Source organism: Anomaloglossus baeobatrachus, chromosome 5 (genome assembly GCF_048569485.1).
Source record: "Anomaloglossus baeobatrachus isolate aAnoBae1 chromosome 5, aAnoBae1.hap1, whole genome shotgun sequence".
Classification (NCBI taxonomy): domain Eukaryota; kingdom Metazoa; phylum Chordata; class Amphibia; order Anura; family Aromobatidae; genus Anomaloglossus; species Anomaloglossus baeobatrachus.
Window position 1 is genome coordinate 536,088,267 of NC_134357.1, and position 19,351 is coordinate 536,107,617.

Consider the following 19,351-nt stretch of genomic DNA (forward strand, 5'->3'; position numbering starts at 1 on the left):
AATGATTAATCATCAAACACATTGTGTCTTGGGTAAATCTATGCAGAACTATCGCCACCACGGTGTAATAAGGTCTGTGAACAGAAGGCAAAGATGATGTGGAAAACTGTTCCAATGAGAGCAGAGACAATGAATGATGGGTGAGATGTCTACACCTGTGGCTATGTTTTTGGGGGTCCAGGTGCTTGAGAAAGGAGGAGAAAATTTGTATTAATCTCGATTTTATTTATTTTGCAACTGCTCTTGAATCCAACAGTTTCCTATTGTGTGGGGCACATGTCAGGGCTCCGAAGGGTTGGAATGCTATTTGGCTGTTGGAACAGAACACGGATTATGTTGGAATAGTTTGTGGTCACCATTTGCAGAACCCTAAGAACAGAACAAAAAAAAACAATGTGACTCAATTTTCCTCAATGTAGTCACTATTTTGACCCCACAGTTATTTTCTGGAAATTAGCACGTAGTGGATGTTGCAGAGAGAAGACTGCAAGTATGCCATTTTAGTGTTTAATACATAGTGCCCTGCTTGTGTTTCTAGAGACACACAAACCGTAGACAGCAATGCTAAATATGTGGAAAATAAGTGTTTGGGCACACTGCAATGCTCAGAAGAGACAGGAATATTTAGCATTGAGACTTTACCAAACTGGTTTATGGAAATTATGCTGCTTTTTAATTGTCTTACAGCTACTAGTAATATGGAAATGTTCTGATTTTCCATGTACTAATGATGCAGGGAAGTAGGTGTATTGTTTTTTGTTGGGGCGGAGTAGACATATTTATTATCATTTTGGCTTGTGTAACTTTTTTGATGGCTTATTATGCCAATATTTGGGAGGCAAAATGAACAAAAAGGGTTGAACATCATGCTCTTGTGGTTCCTGCTATGAGATCTACTGTTGGATTGTGCACTACTTTTATCTTAATTGAATCTTGCTAGTTTAATATCCTAATTTCTATGGATATTTTAGAATATTTTTATAAAAAATATAATTTAAAGTTATTTTATTGGGGGGCGGAGCCTGGATCGGGATGTGAGCACACACAGGGAGACTCTCTCCTTCTGACTCACCGTGATACCGCTGGAGCCGCCGCATGGCTGATGATTATAGTGACACCGGAGGGCAGGGGTATAGCAGTACCGTTTCAAAGTTATGGTGTCCCAAGCAGCATTCCATCAGACGCTGATAATTTGACCAAGTTATATGCAATTGAGAGGGCGCACAGAGTCCCAATGCAACCGCAACCACCTGGCAAGGGACCCCGTATGATTCTGGCGAAACTGCTTAACTACAGGGACCGGGATATTATTCTACGCAAGGCGCGGGATCTGGAGAACCTGAGAATTGATGGACACCTAGTGGCTATATACCCTGACTACTCTGTACCGGTACAGAAGCAAAGAATGCAATTTACAGGGGTAAAGAGACGACTCCGTGAGCTGGGGGTTAAATGTTCCATGATGTCCCCAGCAAAAACTTCAAGTAGCAGCACTGGAGAAGGTGCACTTTTTTCTTGATCCAGAGGAGGCCATGAAATGGATAGACATCAATGCAAGGAAGCTGCAAACAACAGAAGGATAGAAGCTGGCTATGAGTGACACTGCAATTTCGTGATTTTCCTGGACTACTGGACTGGCTACTCATAAGCATTTGCATATGCTAGAGGAGAAGGAGACTTCATAAGCCCATTTTTATGGCAGTGACGGTACACTCCCCCCCCCTCCCCCCCCTCTTTTTTTGTTTTTTTTTTCCCCTTTCTCTTCCTGGTTATTATTGTTGATCTCTTGCTCCTGTTCCTGAGGGTTAGATGGGGCAGGGAGAAGTTTCCTAACACTAAGCTGGACAATGACAGGAGGAGGATAATAATTGTTTTTTTTTTTTTTTTTTTTCCTTCTGGCTGTGCGGTGGCGATTGATAAATGCTTACGTTTTCAAAAATTCATATGTTAGCAGTTTACATGATATGATATATGCAAATGAAAACTAATATGGTGAAGGCGGGAGGTGAGTTAGGGGGTTTTGCTCACTGGGATGAGACAGGTTTGGTATGAGAAAAAAGGAGGAAGGAGGTTGACCGGTCTGGGAGAGAAAGCCCTCATTCCCTATAAGGGAGTTAAAGATGTAAATCAGAGGTGGAGGAGTTTTGTTGGGGTGGTTCTAAGGGGCGGGTTAGGGAAGGGAAAGACTCAGCGTACAGAGGAACAGGATGTTTGTTTAAAGATAACCAGTAATTTTCAACATGGGAGAGGCGATTAAAATATTATGTTGGAATGTACGGGGACTGTCAGATAGAGGTAGAAGAGACGCAATGATAAAATATATGCTAGACCAGAGACCATCAATAATGTGTTTATTGGAGATGCATTTGACGAGCGAAATAACAAATGTACTGAACAAGCGATGGGTGCAAAAGGCGTATCACTCTACTTTTTCTACTTATGCTAGAGGGGTCTCTGTGTTGGTCCATAGATCCACCCTATATGAAGAAGTGGAGACCTGGATAGACACAAAGGGACAATATGTCATGGTGATCTGTAAGTTGTATGGACAATTATTATGCACTAGAAGGTGGCCCGATTCTACGCATCGGGTATTCTAGAATTTCCGTATTGTGTAGTTCATGTATGATTTTTGTTATAGATATAGATATATATAGATATATATATATATATATATATATATATATATATATATGATGTTGTTGTGTGTAGTTAACAAGTGTTTGTGTAGGGCGCTGTACATGTTCTGGGTGTTGTCTGGGTATGGCGGGGGGTGAGAGCGGTGTTGTATGTGTGTTGCGTGTGTTGCGTTGTTTGTGGAGCGCTGTGTGTCTGTCGCGTTGTGTGTGTGTGTGTGTGTGTTGCGCAGTTTGTGTGGGTGTGGTGTGTTTTGGGGGGAGGTATGTTTTGTGCAATGTGTGTGTTGTGCGGTATGTGCGTATATTTATGTATGCCGCGGTGTTTGTGTGTTGGGTGTTGTGTGTGTGCAGCGTTGTCTGTGTGTGTGGGTGTCTGTGTATGGCGGTGTTTGTGGTTCCCTGTGTGTGTGTGTGTGTGTGTGTTGGGGGGAGGTGTGTACCTCCCATCGTGCTCCATCCCCCATGCTGCACACCCCCCATCATGCCCCATCCCCCATGCTGCACACCCCCCATCATGCCCCATCCCCTATGCTGCGCATTCCCCATCGTGCTCCATCCCCCATGCTGCACACCCCCCATCGTGCTCCATCCCCCATGCTGCGCACTCCCCATCGTGCTCCATCCTCCATGCTGCGCACTCCCCATCGTGCTCCATCCCCCATACTGCGCACTCCCCATCATGCTCCATCCCCCATGCTGCGCACCCCCCATCGTGCTACATCCCCCATGCTGCGCACACCCCATCGTGCTACATCCCCCATGCTGCGCACTCCCCATCGTGCTACATCCCCCATGCTGCGCACTCCCCATCGTGCTACATCCCCCATGCTGTGCAACCCCCATCGTGCTACATCCCCCATCGTGCTACATCCCCCATCGTGCTACATCCCCCATCGTGCTACATCCCCCATGCTGCGCACTCCCCATCGTGCTACATCCCCCATGCTGCGCACCCGCCATCGTGCTCCATCCGCCATGCTGCGCACTCCCCATCGTGCTACATCCGCCATGCTGCGCACTCCCCATCGTGCTACATTCCCCCATGCTGCGCACTCCCCATCGTGCTACATCCCCCATGCTGCGCACTCCCCATCGTGCTACATCCCCCCATGCTGCGCAGTCCCCATCGTGCTACATCTCCCATGCTGCGCACTCCCCATCGTGTTACATCCCCCATGCTGCGCACCCGCCATCGTGCTCCATCCGCCATGCTGCGCACTCCCCATCGTGTTACATCTCCCATGCTGCGCACTCCCCATCGTGCTACATCCCCCATGCTGCGCACCTCCCCATCGTGCTACATCCCCCATGCTGCGCACTCCCCATCGTGCTACATCCCCCATGCTGCGCACTCCCCATCGTGCTACATCCCCCATGCTGCGCACTCCCCATCGTGCTACATCCCCCATGCTGCGCACCCCCCATCGTGCTCCATCCCCCATGCTGCGCACCCCCCATCGTGCTACATCCCCCATGCTGCGCACCCCCCATCGTGCTACATCCCCCATGCTGCGCACCCGCCATCGTGCTCCATCCGCCATGCTGCGCACTCCCCATCGTATTACATTCCCCATCGTGCTACATCCCCCATGCTGCGCACCTCCCCATCGTGCTACATCCCCCATGCTGCGCACTCCCCATCGTGCTACATCCCCCATGCTGCGCACTCCCCATCGTGCTACATCCCCCATGCTGCGCACTCCCCATCGTGCTACATCCCCCATGCGGCGCACTCCCCATCATGCTACATCCCCCATGCTGCGCACCCCATCGTGCTACATCCCCCATGCTGCGCACCCCCCATCGTGCTACATCCCCCATGCTATAATAGTTCTCCTATTATACTCAGAGAGGAGTATAATAGGAGGACTGTAATAGGAGGAGTAGTCCTGGGGGGAGAGGAGTATAATGCCGGCTCCCTGCACATGTGTACCGGGAGCCGGTGTACACTGGTAACTATGATATACATCGGGTAACTAAGGGACCTTAGTTACCCGATGTGTATAATGGTTACCAGCGTTCACGGCCTCCGTCAAGATCCCAGCATCGCAAGGTTATGTCTGGCGCTGCTGGGATCCTGACGGAGCCGGTGTACACTGGTAACTATGATACACATCGGGTAACTAAGGGACCTTAGTTACCCGATGTGTATAATGGTTACCAGCGTTCACGGGCTCCGTCAAGATCCCAGCATCGCAAGGTTATGTCTGGCGCTGCTGGGATCGTGACGGAGCCGGTGTAGAAGCAAGCGATATCCCAGGATGTTGTGAGTGTGTGGATGTGATGTGTGAGGTGTGTGTGAGAGTGAGTGTGATCTGATGTGTGTGTGTGTGTGTACTCACCTGGGAGTCGGAGCTCCGTGTCAGTTGGGCCAGAGCGAGCGTGCATTGCGTGAGGGGGGCGGGGCCTGCAGAGAGCCGGGGCGAGAGGCCAATCCGTGTGGGGGGGCGGGGCCATGGCGAGCCCAGCGGCCAATCAGCTTTGTGTCACCGTAAGGACACAATTTTGGAGCATGACAGACAGACAGACAGACAGAATAAGGCAATTATATATATAGATTACTGCTATATATGTTCCACCGCCTTACACTAATGTCAAAATTAGAGAGGTGAGAGAGCGTTCGGCTAAATGGGGGAATTTGCCATTCTTGTTGGTCGGTGACTTTAATAATGTCATAAATGCATATTGGGACAGGAGCAGAAACTCACAGGAGGCGAGGAGGGACGGAGCGACAGCATTTGGTATCCTTTATTCAAGAATTGGGGTTGGTAGACGTTTAGAGGATAAGGAATTTAGGGGTGACCTGTTTTTCCTGTCACTCAGCGACCCATGGTACGCTTTCCCGTATAGACCTGGCCTTGGGAAATGAAATGATGGATTCTGGAATTTCAAATGTTGAATATTTGGCTAGAGTAATATCGAATCATAGTCCAATACTGGTATCTATTAAAAAACGGAGAGTAGGGGAGAGGCTAACAAGAGAATGGAAGCTACATCCGGTTTGGGTAAAAAGTATTGACATGGACGGTATAGCCAGTGAGATCCTGGAATATTTTGCCCTTAACCCATTCACGACCTTTGACGGAAAGATCCGTCATGGTGCCCTGGTACTTAAAGACCCATGATGGATCTTTCCGTCATGGCGGAATCGCGGCACCAGAGCACCGGTGACTGCGATCGGTTCACACAAACGGCAGATTCGGGAAGGAGGGGACCTGTACCTGACCTCAGGAGCGGTGGTGCCTCCTCCCCGGACCTACAGAGGCTGTGATTGGCTGACGAACGTCGCTCAGCCAATCACAGCCACTGTAATGTTTCAGCCATTGAAAGTGGCTGTAACATTGAAATCCAGCCATGGTCAGTGCAGCTGTAGCACTGGCCATTGGCTGGAGCTGGGTGACCTCACTGGATCACCCTCCCCCAGCTCCAGCAGCTCTGATTGGAGAGACCGGCCTTGTGACCGATCTCTCCAATCACCATGGACCTGTTGCCGGTGACCGCCCCCATCAGCTTCACTTGTCGGTCCTGAACACGCCAGCACATTGAGTGCATACAGTGCAATGGCAGGGCGACAAGCTCCGGTCCCATGCTGTTATGTGACCGGAGCATGGGACCCGGAAGTTGCCGCGCTGCCATTGTACTGTATCAAACTGGCGAAAAGCCTCCCGATCCGCCGCCGCCCTCCTCCATCTGCCACTGCTCTCCCCTCCCCCTCGTGATGTGCTGCCCGCCCCCTCACCTCCGTGATGTGCTGCCCGCCCCCTCACCTCCGTGATGTGCTGCCCGCCCCCTCACCTCCGTGATGTGCTGCCCGCCCCCTCACCTCCGTGATGTGCTGCCCGCCCCCTCACCTCCGTGATGTGCTGCCCGCCCCCTCACCTCCGTGATGTGCTGCCCGCCCCCTCACCTCCGTGATGTGCTGCCCGCCCCCTCACCTCCGTGATGTGCTGCCCGCCCCCTCACCTCCGTGATGTGCTGCCCGCCCCCTCACCTCCGTGATGTGCTGCCCGCCCCCTCACCTCCGTGATGTGCTGCCCGCCCCCTCACCTCCGTGATGTGCTGCCCGCCCCCTCACCTCCGTGATGTGCTGCCCGCCCCCTCACCTCCGTGATGTGCTGCCCGCCCCCTCACCTCCGTGATGTGCTGCCCGCCCCCTCACCTCCGTGATGTGCTGCCCGCCCCCTCACCTCCGTGATGTGCTGCCCGCCCCCTCACCTCCGTGATGTGCTGCCCGCCCCCTCACCTCCGTGATGTGCTGCCCGCCCCCTCACCTCCGTGATGTGCTTGCCCGCCCCCTCACCTCCGTGATGTGCTGCCCGCCCCCTCACCTCCGTGATGTGCTGCCCGCCCCCTCACCTCCGTGATGTGCTGCCCGCCCCCTCACCTACGTGATGTGCTGCCCGCCCCCCTCACCTCCGTGATGTGCTGCCCGCCCCCTCACCTCCGTGATGTGCTGCCCGCCCCCTCACCTCCGTGATGTGCTGCCCGACCCCTCACCTCCGTGATGTGCTGCCCGACCCCTCACCTCCGTGATGTGCTGCCCGACCCCTCACCTCCGTGATGTGCTGCCCGACCCCTCACCTCCGTGATGTGCTGCCCGACCCCTCACCTCCGTGATGTGCTGCCCGACCCCTCACCTCCGTGATGTGCTGCCCGACCCCTCACCTCCGTGATGTGCTGCCCGACCCCTCACCTCCGTGATGTGCTGCCCGACCCCTCACCTCCGTGATGTGCTGCCCGACCCCTCACCTCCGTGATGTGCTGCCCGACCCCTCACCTCCGTGATGTGCTGCCCGACCCCTCACCTCCGTGATGTGCTGCCCGACCCCTCACCTCCGTGATGTGCTGCCCGACCCCTCACCTCCGTGATGTGCTGCCCGACCCCTCACCTCCGTGATGTGCTGCCCGACCCCTCACCTCCGTGATGTGCGCTCCCTCACCTGTCACCCCCGTGATGTGCGCTCCCTCACCTGTCACCTCCGTGATGTGCGCTCCCTCACCTGTCACCCCGTGATGTGCGCTCCCTCACCTGTCACCCCCGTGATGTGCGCTCCCTCACCTGTCACCCCCGTGATGTGCGCTCCCTCACCTGTCACCCCCGTGATGTGCGCTCCCTCACCTGTCACCCCCGTGATGTGCGCTCCCTCACCTGTCACCCCCGTGATGTGCGCTCCCTCACCTGTCACCCCCGTGATGTGCGCTCCCTCACCTGTCACCCCCGTGATGTGCGCTCCCTCACCTGTCACCCCCGTGATGTGCGCTCCCTCACCTGTCACCCCCGTGATGTGCGCTCCCTCACCTGTCACCCCCGTGATGTGCGCTCCCTCACCTGTCACCCCCGTGATGTGCGCTCCCTCACCTGTCACCCCCGTGATGTGCGCTCCCTCACCTGTCACCCCCGTGATGTGCGCTCCCTCACCTGTCACCCCCGTGATGTGCGCTCCCTCACCTGTCACCCCCGTGATGTGCGCTCCCTCACCTGTCACCCCCGTGATGTGCGCTCCCTCACCTGTCACCCCCGTGATGTGCGCTCCCTCACCTGTCACCCCCGTGATGTGCGCTCCCTCACCTGTCACCCCCGTGATGTGCGCTCCCTCACCTGTCACCCCCGTGATGTGCGCTCCCTCACCTGTCACCCCCGTGATGTGCGCTCCCTCACCTGTCACCCCCGTGATGTGCGCTCCCTCACCTGTCACCCCCGTGATGTGCGCTCCCTCACCTGTCACCCCCGTGATGTGCGCTCCCTCACCTGTCACCCCCGTGATTTGCTGCCCGCTCTCCCACCTCTCACCCTCCCCGATCTGCTGCCTCCTTCATCTCCTGTGATCCTGCTGCCTAGATCCATCCTGTAAGGTAACTATCCCCAATCTCACTTCCCACTCCCCTTCTCCCCCGTCCCCCTCTTTCCCCCTACCCCCATCTATCGCCGCTCCTGCATCCACTGCGCCCTCTCCCATCCACCGCCGCCCTCTCCCAGTCGCTGACGTCTCACATGCACCGATGCTCCCTTTATCTGCCACTGCTCCCCTATCTGACGCCCCCCCCATCTGCCGCTGTTCTGATCCATCCTGTAAGTATTGTTCGTGGCTCTTTTCTAACTATCCCCAATCGCATCTCCCACTCCCCCTCCCCCCCTCTTCCTCTCCCAGCCGGTTGCCGCCAAGTGCTGATCAGCTATGTGATTGGCTGATCAGGTACGTAATTGTTGCTCAAGTTTTTGCTTTTTTTTGTGCACCCGAAATAAGAAAAAAAAAAAGACAAAACTTGAACAATTAGGTACCTGATCAGCAATCGTCCTGCAGTTGTACTCTACTTTGGACAGGACTTCTTTTTTCCATCCCACCTAGTCCCCCCCCCCCCTTTTTGCAGAACATCCGTGCGTGCGCCCTGATTTTTTTTTTTTTATACCATTGGGGTCTAGTTTCCAAAATGGAGTCACATGTGGGGGAGCTCCACTGTTTCGGCACCTCAGGGGGTCTCCAAACACAACATGGAAAACGCTAATTATCCCAGACAATTTTGCGTTTGAAAAGTCAAATGACGCTCCTTGCATTCCGAGCACCGCCATGCGCCCAAACATTTGATTTCCACCACATATGAGGTATCTGTATACTCAGGAGAAATACATTTTATGGTGCAATTTTTCCTGATAACCTTGTGAAAAAAAAGCTACCTGGTTGAAGTAACAATTTCGTGGTAAAAAATTTTTTTTTATTTTCACGGCTCAACTTTATTAACTTTTGTGAAGCCCCCAAAGGTTCAAAGTGCTCAATAAACATCTAGATAAATTCCATGAGGGGTCTAGTTTCCAAAATGGGGTCACATGTGGGGGAGCTCTACTGTTTTGGCACCTCAGGGGCTCTCCAAACGCAACATGGTGCGGCTAACGATTCCAGCTAATTTTCTGTTCAAAAAGTCAAATGACGCTCCTTCCCTTCCGAGTCCTGCCGTGCGCCCAAACAGTGTTTTTTTGCCACATATGAGGTATCTGCGTGCTCAGAAGAAATTACCCAACAAATTTTGGGGGTTCATTTAATCCTGCTACTCTTGTGAATATGCAATATTTGAGGCTAAATTAACATTTTTGTTGCAAAATGTAAAATGTTCATTTTTTCCTTCCACATTGCTTTAGTTACTGTGAAGCATCTGAAGGGTTAATAACCTTCTTGAATGTGGTTTTGATTAGCCTGAGGGGTGCTGTTTTTGGAATGGTGGCACGTTTGGCTGTTTTTTGTCGTGTAGACCTTTCAAAATCGCTTCAAATGTGATGTGGTCCTTAAAAAAAGTGGCTTTGTAAATTTTGTTGTAAAAATGAGAAATTGCTCATAAACTTTGAACCCCTATAACTTCCTTAATTTTTTTTTTTCTTTGTCGCTCCATTGGGAGACCCAGACAATTGGGTGTATAGCTTTTGCCTCTGGAGGCCACACAAAGTATTACACTTTAAAAAAAGTGTAACCCCTCCCCTCTGCCTATACACCCTCCCGTGGACCACGGGCTCCTCAGTTTTATGCTTTGTGTGGAAGGAGGCACACATCCACTCATGCATTCTCATACATAGTTATGTCGGATGGAAGAAAAGAAGACCCCGATGGGGCCCCCGGCATGTTCCCTTCTCACCCCACTATGTCGGCGGTGCTGTTAAGGTTGAGGTACCCATTGCGGGTACGGAGGCTGGAGCCACATGCCGTCTCCTTCACCATCCCTTATGCGGCTCTGGGAGAAGTGGGATCCTGAGCGGTCATCCATTTGCTGGGACCGTGCTCCATCCGCAGCCCCTGGTGGAACCTGCCGGACCGGAGCCTCTTCACCCCCCAGGGACTGTACAGGGAGGGTCGCACCTTCTCCCCGGAAGCCGCGGTAGTTCAGTCCGGTGTCTTTTCGGCGGACTTCCGCGCCGACCGTGCCTGCTTGTTGGGCGCGGCCTCAAATTTAGTCCCCGGCTTCGCCGCGGCCTAGTCGAGAAAAATGCCGCCCCCGAGCCTGCCTGTCAGGGGTAAGGGCGGGATTACCGACATGACGTCGGCTGTGAGGGCTGGAGCATCCTGCATGCCTCCCTCCCCCCTCATTGACCACTGTGGGGACTCCAGATTCCCGCTCTTTGCTGGCGCCGCCCTTGGCCCCACTCCTCCCCTGAGAGCTCCGGCGGCCATTTTCGGCATTCTGCTGGTGGATGCTTCTCAGTGACAAAGCTCTGCAGCTCCGGGGGATCCACGACAGGGAATCTGGAGGACACACTCCGCTCGTTAGCGGTCGGTAAGCCACACCGGTCACCCGGTGCTGGTCCCCCTAGGGTGCCGGAATAGATATATGTGTATATATAATAGATATATATATATCTGTTCGGACAGGCTGTATACCCTTTTCCCATATACCCTCAGTGGTCACTCTCCTAAGAGACAACAGCATGTCGTCCACAAGGAGCTTAAGCTACTAAGGCACAGATTTTTTTCGCTGCCTGTATCTCTTGTGGGGCTATGTTGCCTGCGGGATCCACCTACCCTCACTGTGATCAATGCTCGATTCCTGCCACGCTTCCTCAGCCGGAGCCTAGGGCACCCCCCCCTGCTCCCCCTGAGCAGGCTTAAGGGACAGAGTCATCGGCGTTGGCCTCTTTCGCTGAGAAACTATCTCAGTCACTTTCTCAATCCATTGCACAGTCTATGGACAAATGGTCATCTAAGCTCCTTGAGGCATTGCAGTCCAGACCGGGCCCTTCACAGGCCCCGGCCCCTGTTAGTTTGTCTCCTCCAGGCCCTTCTCGGTCCGCGCCGCAGCGCGCTCCCAGGATAGCCCCTAGGTCCCAGGCGGAGGACTCCTGCCTGGACCGCAGTCCCAGACCGGCTAAGCGACCTCGCTGGGACTCTTCCCCGGCCTCCTCACGCTGCTCTGGATCCCAGCTTGAGGACTCTCAGGAAGACGAGGCGGACGTGGGAGCTCAGGGCTCTGACCCTGACTTCGCCCTTAACCTTGATACCCCGGAGGGGGACGCCTTAGTAAATGATCTTATCTTGTCCATCAACCAGGTGTTGGATCTCTCACCCCCGCCTCCTCCTGTAGAGGAGTCGGCTTCTCAGCAGGAGAAACACCAATTTCGTTTCCCCAAACGTACGCGCAATACGTTTTTTGATCACTCTAACTTCAGGGACGCTGTCCAGAAACCCAGAGCGGTCCCGGACAAGCGCTTTGCTAAACGGCACACTGACACGCGTTATCCCTTTCCACCTGAAGTCGTTAAGGGCTGGGCGCACTCTCCCAAGGTGGATCCTCCAGTCTCTAGATTGGCTGCTAGGTCCGTTGTGTCTGTTGCCGATGGCTCATCCCTGAAGGATGCCACTGACAGACAGATAGAGCTCTTGGTGAAGTCTATTTATGAGGCCACGGGTGCATCTTTCGCCCCGACCTTTGCGGCTGTGTGGGCTCTCCAAGCAATCTCGGCTTGTCTGACTGAGATTAATGCTGTCACACGGAATTCTGCTCCGCATGTTTCTTCCTTGACCTCTCAGGCATCAGCTTTTTCGTCCTACGCCATGAACGCCGTCCTGGACTCCACTAGCCGTACGGCTGTAGCATCCGCTAACTCCGTGGCAGTCCGCAGGGCCATGTGGCTGCGCGAATGGAAAGCAGACTCTGCTTCCAAAAGGTTCTTAACTGGTTTGCCTTTTTCTGGCGACCGTTTATTTGGTGAACGGTTGGATGAGATTATTAAGGAATCCTCGGGAAAGGACTCCTCCTTACCCCAGTCCAAACCTAAGAGACCTCAGCAGAGAAAAATCCAATCGAGGTTTCGGTCCTTTCGTCCCTCCGCCAAGCCCCAATCCTCTTCGTCCAACCGGTCAGAGAAAGGCCAGAGGAACTCCTATGCTTGGCGGTCCAAGTCACGCCCCCAAAAGGCCGCAGGAGGCACTGCCTCCAAGACGGCCTCCTCATGACTCTCGGCCTCACCTAGCCGCATCCTCGGTCGGTGGCAGGCTCTCCCGCTTTGGCGACGCCTGGTGGCCACACGTTCAAGACCGATGGGTGAGAGACATTCTGTCTCATGGTTACAGGATAGAGTTCAGCTCTCGACCTCCGGCTCGTTTCTTCAGAACCTCCCCACCCCCCGCACAGGCCGACGCACTTTTTCAGGCAGTGGACGCTCTAAAGATCGAAGGAGTTGTGATCCCCGTTCCCCTTCAGGAACGTGGTCGCGGATTTTACTCCAACTTGTTCGTGGTGCCAAAAAAGGACGGGTCATTCCGTCCCGTTCTGGACCTCAAGCTGCTCAACAGACATGTGAGAACCGGACGGTTTCGGATGGAATCTCTCCGCTCGGTCATCGCCTCGATGTCACAAGGAGACTTCCTAGCATCGATCGACATCAAGGATGCTTATCTCCATGTGCCGATCGCCCCCGAACATCAACGTTTCTTGCGTTTCGCCATCGGGGACGAACACCTCCAGTTCGTGGCATTGCCTTTCGGCCTGGCGACAGCCCCACGGGTCTTCACCAAAGTCATGGCATCCGTCGTGGCGGTCCTGCACTCTCAGGGCCACTCGGTGATCCCCTACTTGGACGATCTGCTAGTCAGGGCCCCTTCTCGGGTGGCGTGTCAACAAAGTCTTACCGTCACTCTGGCGACTCTCCAGCAGTTCGGGTGGATCATCAATTTCCCGAAATCCAAGTTGACGCCGACCCAATCACTGACTTACCTCGGGATGGAGTTTCATACCCAGCCAGCGTTAGTCAAGCTACCGCGGGACAAACAGCTTTCTCTGCAGGCGGGGGTGCAATCACTTCTTCGGCGTCAGTCACACCCCTTAAGGCGCCTCATGCACTTCCTGGGGAAGATGGTTGCAGCTATGGAGGCAGTGCCGTTCGCGCAATTCCATTTACGGCCACTTCAATGGGACATTCTTCGCAAATGGGACAAGAGTGCGGCTTCCCTCGACAAGAACGTCTCTTTCCCTTGCAACCAAAACATCACTTCAGTGGTGGCTCCTACCCACATCTCTGTCTCGGGGAAAATCCTTCCTACCCCCAACCTGGGCCGTGGTCACCACGGACGCGAGCCTGTCAGGTTGGGGAGCGGTTTTTCTCCACCACAGGGCTCAAGGAACCTGGACTCCGATAGAATCGTCCCTTCAGATCAATATCCTGGAGATAAGGGCAGTATATCTAGCCCTATTGGCTTTCCATCGGTGGCTGGAGGGCAGGCAGATCCGAATCCAGTCGGACAACGCCACTGCCGTCGCCTACATCAACCACCAAGGCGGCACTCGCAGTCGTCAAGCCTTCCAGGAAGTCCGGCGGATTCTGCAGTGGGTGGAAGTCACAGGCTCCACCATCTCCGCAGTTCACATCCCGGGCGTAGAAAACTGGGAAGCAGATTTTCTCAGTCGTCAGGGCATGGACGCGGGGGAATGGTCTCTTCACCCAGACGTGTTTCGAGAGATCTGTCGCCGCTGGGGAACGCCGGACGTCGATCTCATGGCGTCACGACACAACAACAAGGTCCCGGCCTTCATGGCACGGTCTCAGGATCACAGAGCTCTGGCAGCGGACGCTTTAGTCCAGGATTGGTCGCAGTTTCGACTCCCTTATGTGTTTCCCCCTCTGGCGATGCTGCCCAGGGTACTACGCAAGATCAGGTCCGACTGCCGTCGCGCCATTCTCGTCGCTCCAGACTGGCCGAGGCGGTCGTGGTATCCGGATCTGTGGCATCTCACGGTGGGTCAACCGTGGGCACTTCCAGACAGCCCAGACTTGCTGTCACAAGGCCCGTTTTTCCATCTGAATTCTGTGGCCCTCAACCTGACTGTGTGGCCATTGAGTCCTGGCTCCTAGCGTCTTCAGGGTTATCTCAGGATGTCATTGCCACCATGAGACAAGCCAGATGCCAACGTCCGCCAAGATCTATTACAGGTCTTGGCAAATATTCTTATCCTGGTGCACTGATAACGGTTTTCCTCCATGGCCGTTTGCTTTACCCACATTCCTTTCATTCCTACAATCTGGAATGGACAAGGGTTTGTCCCTCGGCTCTCTCAAGGGCCAGGTATCGGCGCTCTCCGTGTTTTTTCAAAAGCGTCTAGCCAGGCTTCCGCAGGTCCGCACGTTCCTGCAGGGGGTCTGCCACATGGTACCACCTTACAAACATCTTTGTACCTTGGGATCTTAACAGGGTCCTGACGGCTCTTCAAAAGCCGCCTTTTGAGCCGCTGCGGGATGTCTCTCTCTCTCCCGTCTTTCGCAGAAGGTGGCCTTCCTGGTTGCAGTCACATCACTTCGGAGAGTGTCTGAGCTTGCAGCGCTGTCATGCAAAGCCCCCTTCCTGGTTTTCCACCAGGATAAGGTGGTTTTGCGTCCTGTCCTGGAATTTCTCCCTAAGGTGGTATCCCCTTTTCATCTAAATCAGGATATCTCCTTGCCTTCCTTTTGCCCTAATCCAATTCACCAGTGTGAAAAGGATTTGCACTCTTTGGATCTAGTGAGAGCACTCCAATTCTACGCGTCTCGCACGGCGCCCCTGCGCCATTCAGACGCGCTCTTTGTCCTTGTCGCTGGCCAGCGTAAGGGCTCTCAGGCCTCCAAGTCAACCTTGGCTCGGTGGATCAAGGAACCGATTCTCGAGGCCTACCGTACTTCTGGGCTTCCGCTCCCTTCAGGGCTGAAAGCCCATTCTACCAGAGCCGTAGGTGCGTCCTGGGCATTGCGGCACCGGGCAACGGCTCAGCAGGTGTGTCAGGCAGCTACGTGGTCTAGTCTGCACACTTTCACGAAGCACTATCAAGTGCATACCTATGCTTCGGCAGACGCCAGTCTAGGTAGGCGAGTCCTCCAGGCGGCGGTTGCCCACCTGTAAGAGGGGGCCGTTTTCGGCTCTTTTTATTGAGGTATTGTTTTACCCACCCAGGGACTGCTCTTGGACGTCCCAATTGTCTAGGTCTCCCAATGGAGCAACAAAGAAAAAGGGAATTTTGTTTACTTACCGTAAATTCCTTTTCTTCTAGCTCCTATTGGGAGACCCAGCACCCACCCCTGTGCCCTTTGGGCTGGTTGTTCTTTTGTGTACACATGTTGTTGATGTTGCATTGTTCTTTTGGTTCATGGTCTTCAGTTCTCCGAACATCCTTCGGATTGAATTTACCCTAGACCAATTTATAAGTTTTCTCCTTCCTGCTTTTCCACCAAAACTGAGGAGCCCGTGGTCCACGGGAGGGTGTATAGGCAGAGGGGAGGGGTTACACTTTTTTAAAGAGTAATACTTTGTGTGGCCTCCAGAGGCAGAAGCTATACACCCAATTGTCTGGGTCTCCCAATAGGAGCTAGAAGAAAAGGAATTTACGGTAAGTAAACAAAATTCCCTTTTTTTTCCCCAAAATTGTTCTGATGTAAAGTAGACATGTGGGAAATGTTATTTAATAATTATTTTGTGTCATATGTCTCGTTGGTTTTAGAGCATACAAATTAAAAGTTTGAAAATTACAAAATATTCGCGAAATTTCTGTTTTTTTCACAAAGAAACGCAAAAAATATCAGCCTAAATTTACCACTAACATGAAGCCCAATATGTCCCGAAAAACAATCTCAGAATCACCGGGATCCGTTGAAGCGTTCTAGAGTTATAACCTCATAAAGTGACACTGGTCAAAATTGAAAAAAATGGCCTGGTCTTTAGGGTCAAAATAGGCTGGGGGCTGAAGGGGTTAATAGAGGTAGTGTGGATCCATTGGTAGTTTGGGACGCCATGAAGGCATACCTGAGAGGCCTTTTATTTAGAGACGTTTGCCGGTGTAAGGCGGGCTTTGCACGTTGCGACATCGCAAGCCGATGCTGCGATGTCGCACGCGATAGTCCCCGCCCCCATCGCAGGTACGATATCTTGTGATAGCTGGCGTAGCGAAAATTATCGCTATGCCACCTTCACATGCACTCACCTGCCCTGCGACCGTCGCTCTGGCCAGCGACCCGCCTCCTTCCTAAGGGGACGGGTCGTGCGGCGTCATAGCGACGTCACACGGCAGGCGGCCAATAGCGGCGGAGGGGCGGAGATGAGCAGGATGTAAACATTCAGCCCACCTCCTTCCTTACGTAGAGCCGCCGGTGGCAGGTAAGGTGAAGTTCCTCGCTCCTGCGGCGTAACACACAGCGATGTGTGCTGCCGCAGGAACGAGGAACAGCATCGTACGTGTCACGGCAGCATAATTATGGAAAAGTCGGAGCCTGCACCGATGATACGATAACGACGCTTTTGCGCTCGTTAATCGTATCATCTAGAATTTACACACAACGATGTTGAAAGTGACTCCAGATGTGCGTCACTTTCGATTTGACCCCACCGACATCGCACGTGCGATGTTGCAACGTGCAAAGCCGCCCCAAGTCTCGTAGTAGACAGGGGGAAATTGATTGCTTAGAGGCCTTGAAGGGAGCAGAAGCAGAGATGGTAACACAGCCCACACCAGAGAATAGGCAGAAGCTAAAAGCAGCGCAGGAAGAAGTTAATAAGGTGCTATTGGAGAAAGTAGCTAGGAAGCAGGCTTTTCAAAAAGAGAACTTTTATGCGGAGGAAGAAAAGGTGGGACATCTGTTGTCAGTGGTGACGGCAGCTCAGAGACCATTATCCTTTGTGCATTGCATTCGCACCACAACGGGAGATTTGGTTACGGAGGGGGTAGATATTCTGGACATGTTTGCAGCCTTTTATGAGGAATTATATTCTACTAGAGGGGAGACGAGACAGAGCGACCTAGAGGCTTTCTTAGGTACAATGACATTACCCAAAATTACAGAGACAGAGAAACACAGTCTAGAGAGCTCTATCACACTTGAGGAGATAGAGAGAGCTTTACATGGTATGGCAAATAAAAATGCCCCGGGGGTAGATGGTCTGCCAGTGGAGGTATACAAATCTCTGAAAGAAATACTCTTACCCAATTTGCTGAGTGTCTTGGAGGAGGCAAGGGAGAGGGAGACACTGCCAGAGTCTATGAGGGAGGCGATAATAACAATAATACAGGCCCATCTCACTGTTAAAGACGGATGTAAAAATTTTGGCCAAAGTACTCTCTAATCGCTTAACAGAAGTGATATCTACCCTAATCCACCAGGATCAGTCGGGTTTTATGCCTAATAGATCCACGGCAAAAAATATACGAAGATTATACCTTAACATGCAACTGCCGCTGGACTATCTGGGACAGGGAGTAATAGCTTCATTAGATGCTCATAAAGCATTTGACAGTGTGGAATGGGGATATCTGTGGGGAGTGCTAAGACATATGGGATTTGGCCCTAATTTTATATCCTGGATACAGCTGTTATATGCTAGACCAGTAGCTAAAGTGAGGATTAATGGAATGTTGTCACACACACGGTGGTTTTACAAAGGGGTACTCGCCAAGGATGTCCGCTCTTGCCTCTCCTTTTTGCTCTGGCAGTGGAACCACTGGCGGCTGCTATACGGCAGAACAGAGACATAAAGGGATTTGTATATGGCCATCTATTAGAGAAGAGATAGCCCTCTATGCAGACGACACTATTGTTTCTGGGAGACCCAGGGGCATCGTTGAGCTGTGCCATGCAGGTGATCGAGCGGTACAGACTGACTATCAATTGGACCAAATCGAATCTGTTTCAGGTGTACGTGAGAGTGGATAGGTCGATCCTGGGTCATGAGGTCAACAGACTGCGGGTCTGACCAGTTTAGATATCTGGGCATTCAGGTATCCATGCCAATTGGGAACTACATTACTATTAATCTAGTCCCTTTGCTGAAGCAACTGCGAAGTAAGATAACTGCTTGGAATAAGCTTTATTTATCAGTAATAAGACGGATTAATCTTATTAAAATGGTGCTTATGCCCAAGATACTCTGTGTTGCACAATTCTCCTGTTTGGATCCCTCAGAGTCACTTTAATGAGATTGATTCCATTTTCCGTGCTCTAATATGGAAGAACAAACAAGCCAGACTTAAACTCGAGACGCTACAGAGACCGAAGGATGAGGGGGGGCTAGCACTACCCAATCCTGGAATATATTATCTGGCAGCTCAGAGTAAACATTTCAGGGGATGGACAGATTTAGGGGTGGTAGACCCAGCATCCAGACTGTTAGGGCATGTTCTGCATCGGAAACCATTAGTGTTCGGAATGGAGGACGGATCATTTGGGAGAGTAGGAAAAACGAGCCCCACACTTAGCTTGATGAATAGAATCTGGAGGAAGATCAAGCAAATAAGAGGGATTACAGCAATAACTGAATTCTCTCCGTTGTGGGACAATGAAAACTGCTCTGAGATATACAAGATAGGCAAAATTAAGGAATGGGCACGTAAAGGTATATGGGGCAAATTCTTAGCTAGGGATGTCTGAAATCGTTTACACAAATACAGGATGAGTTTGGGATATCCCACTTGGGTGGTACCAGTACAAGCGGTTGGTGCATGCAGTGGTGGCTCAGGGGGGGGTAAAGCAATCATTGCTGGTATAGGTAGACCTAGTACTGAAATATGTGTGTAGTAGTGGACCCACAAGAGGAATCATATGTACTATATATAGGGACCTACTGCATGCATATTTGCTTGATCACCCTGTAAACACTAGGACTAAATGGGACGCAGAGATAGACGGGATCACTGATGAGGTATGGGAAAGTGTTTTGGAATACATACCGAAATTATCAATGAGTGAACCAGCAGGATTATCCCACCTCTATGTGGTGCATAGG

The 19,351-nt window shown here is 52.5% G+C and overlaps 1 protein-coding gene across 1 annotated transcript in view; it reads left to right on the top strand.

Moving 5' to 3' along the window:
* Nucleotides 1-19,351, top strand: part of LOC142312927 (uncharacterized) — a 126,466-nt gene that overhangs the window by 23,242 nt on the left and 83,873 nt on the right. The window lies entirely within an intron of this gene.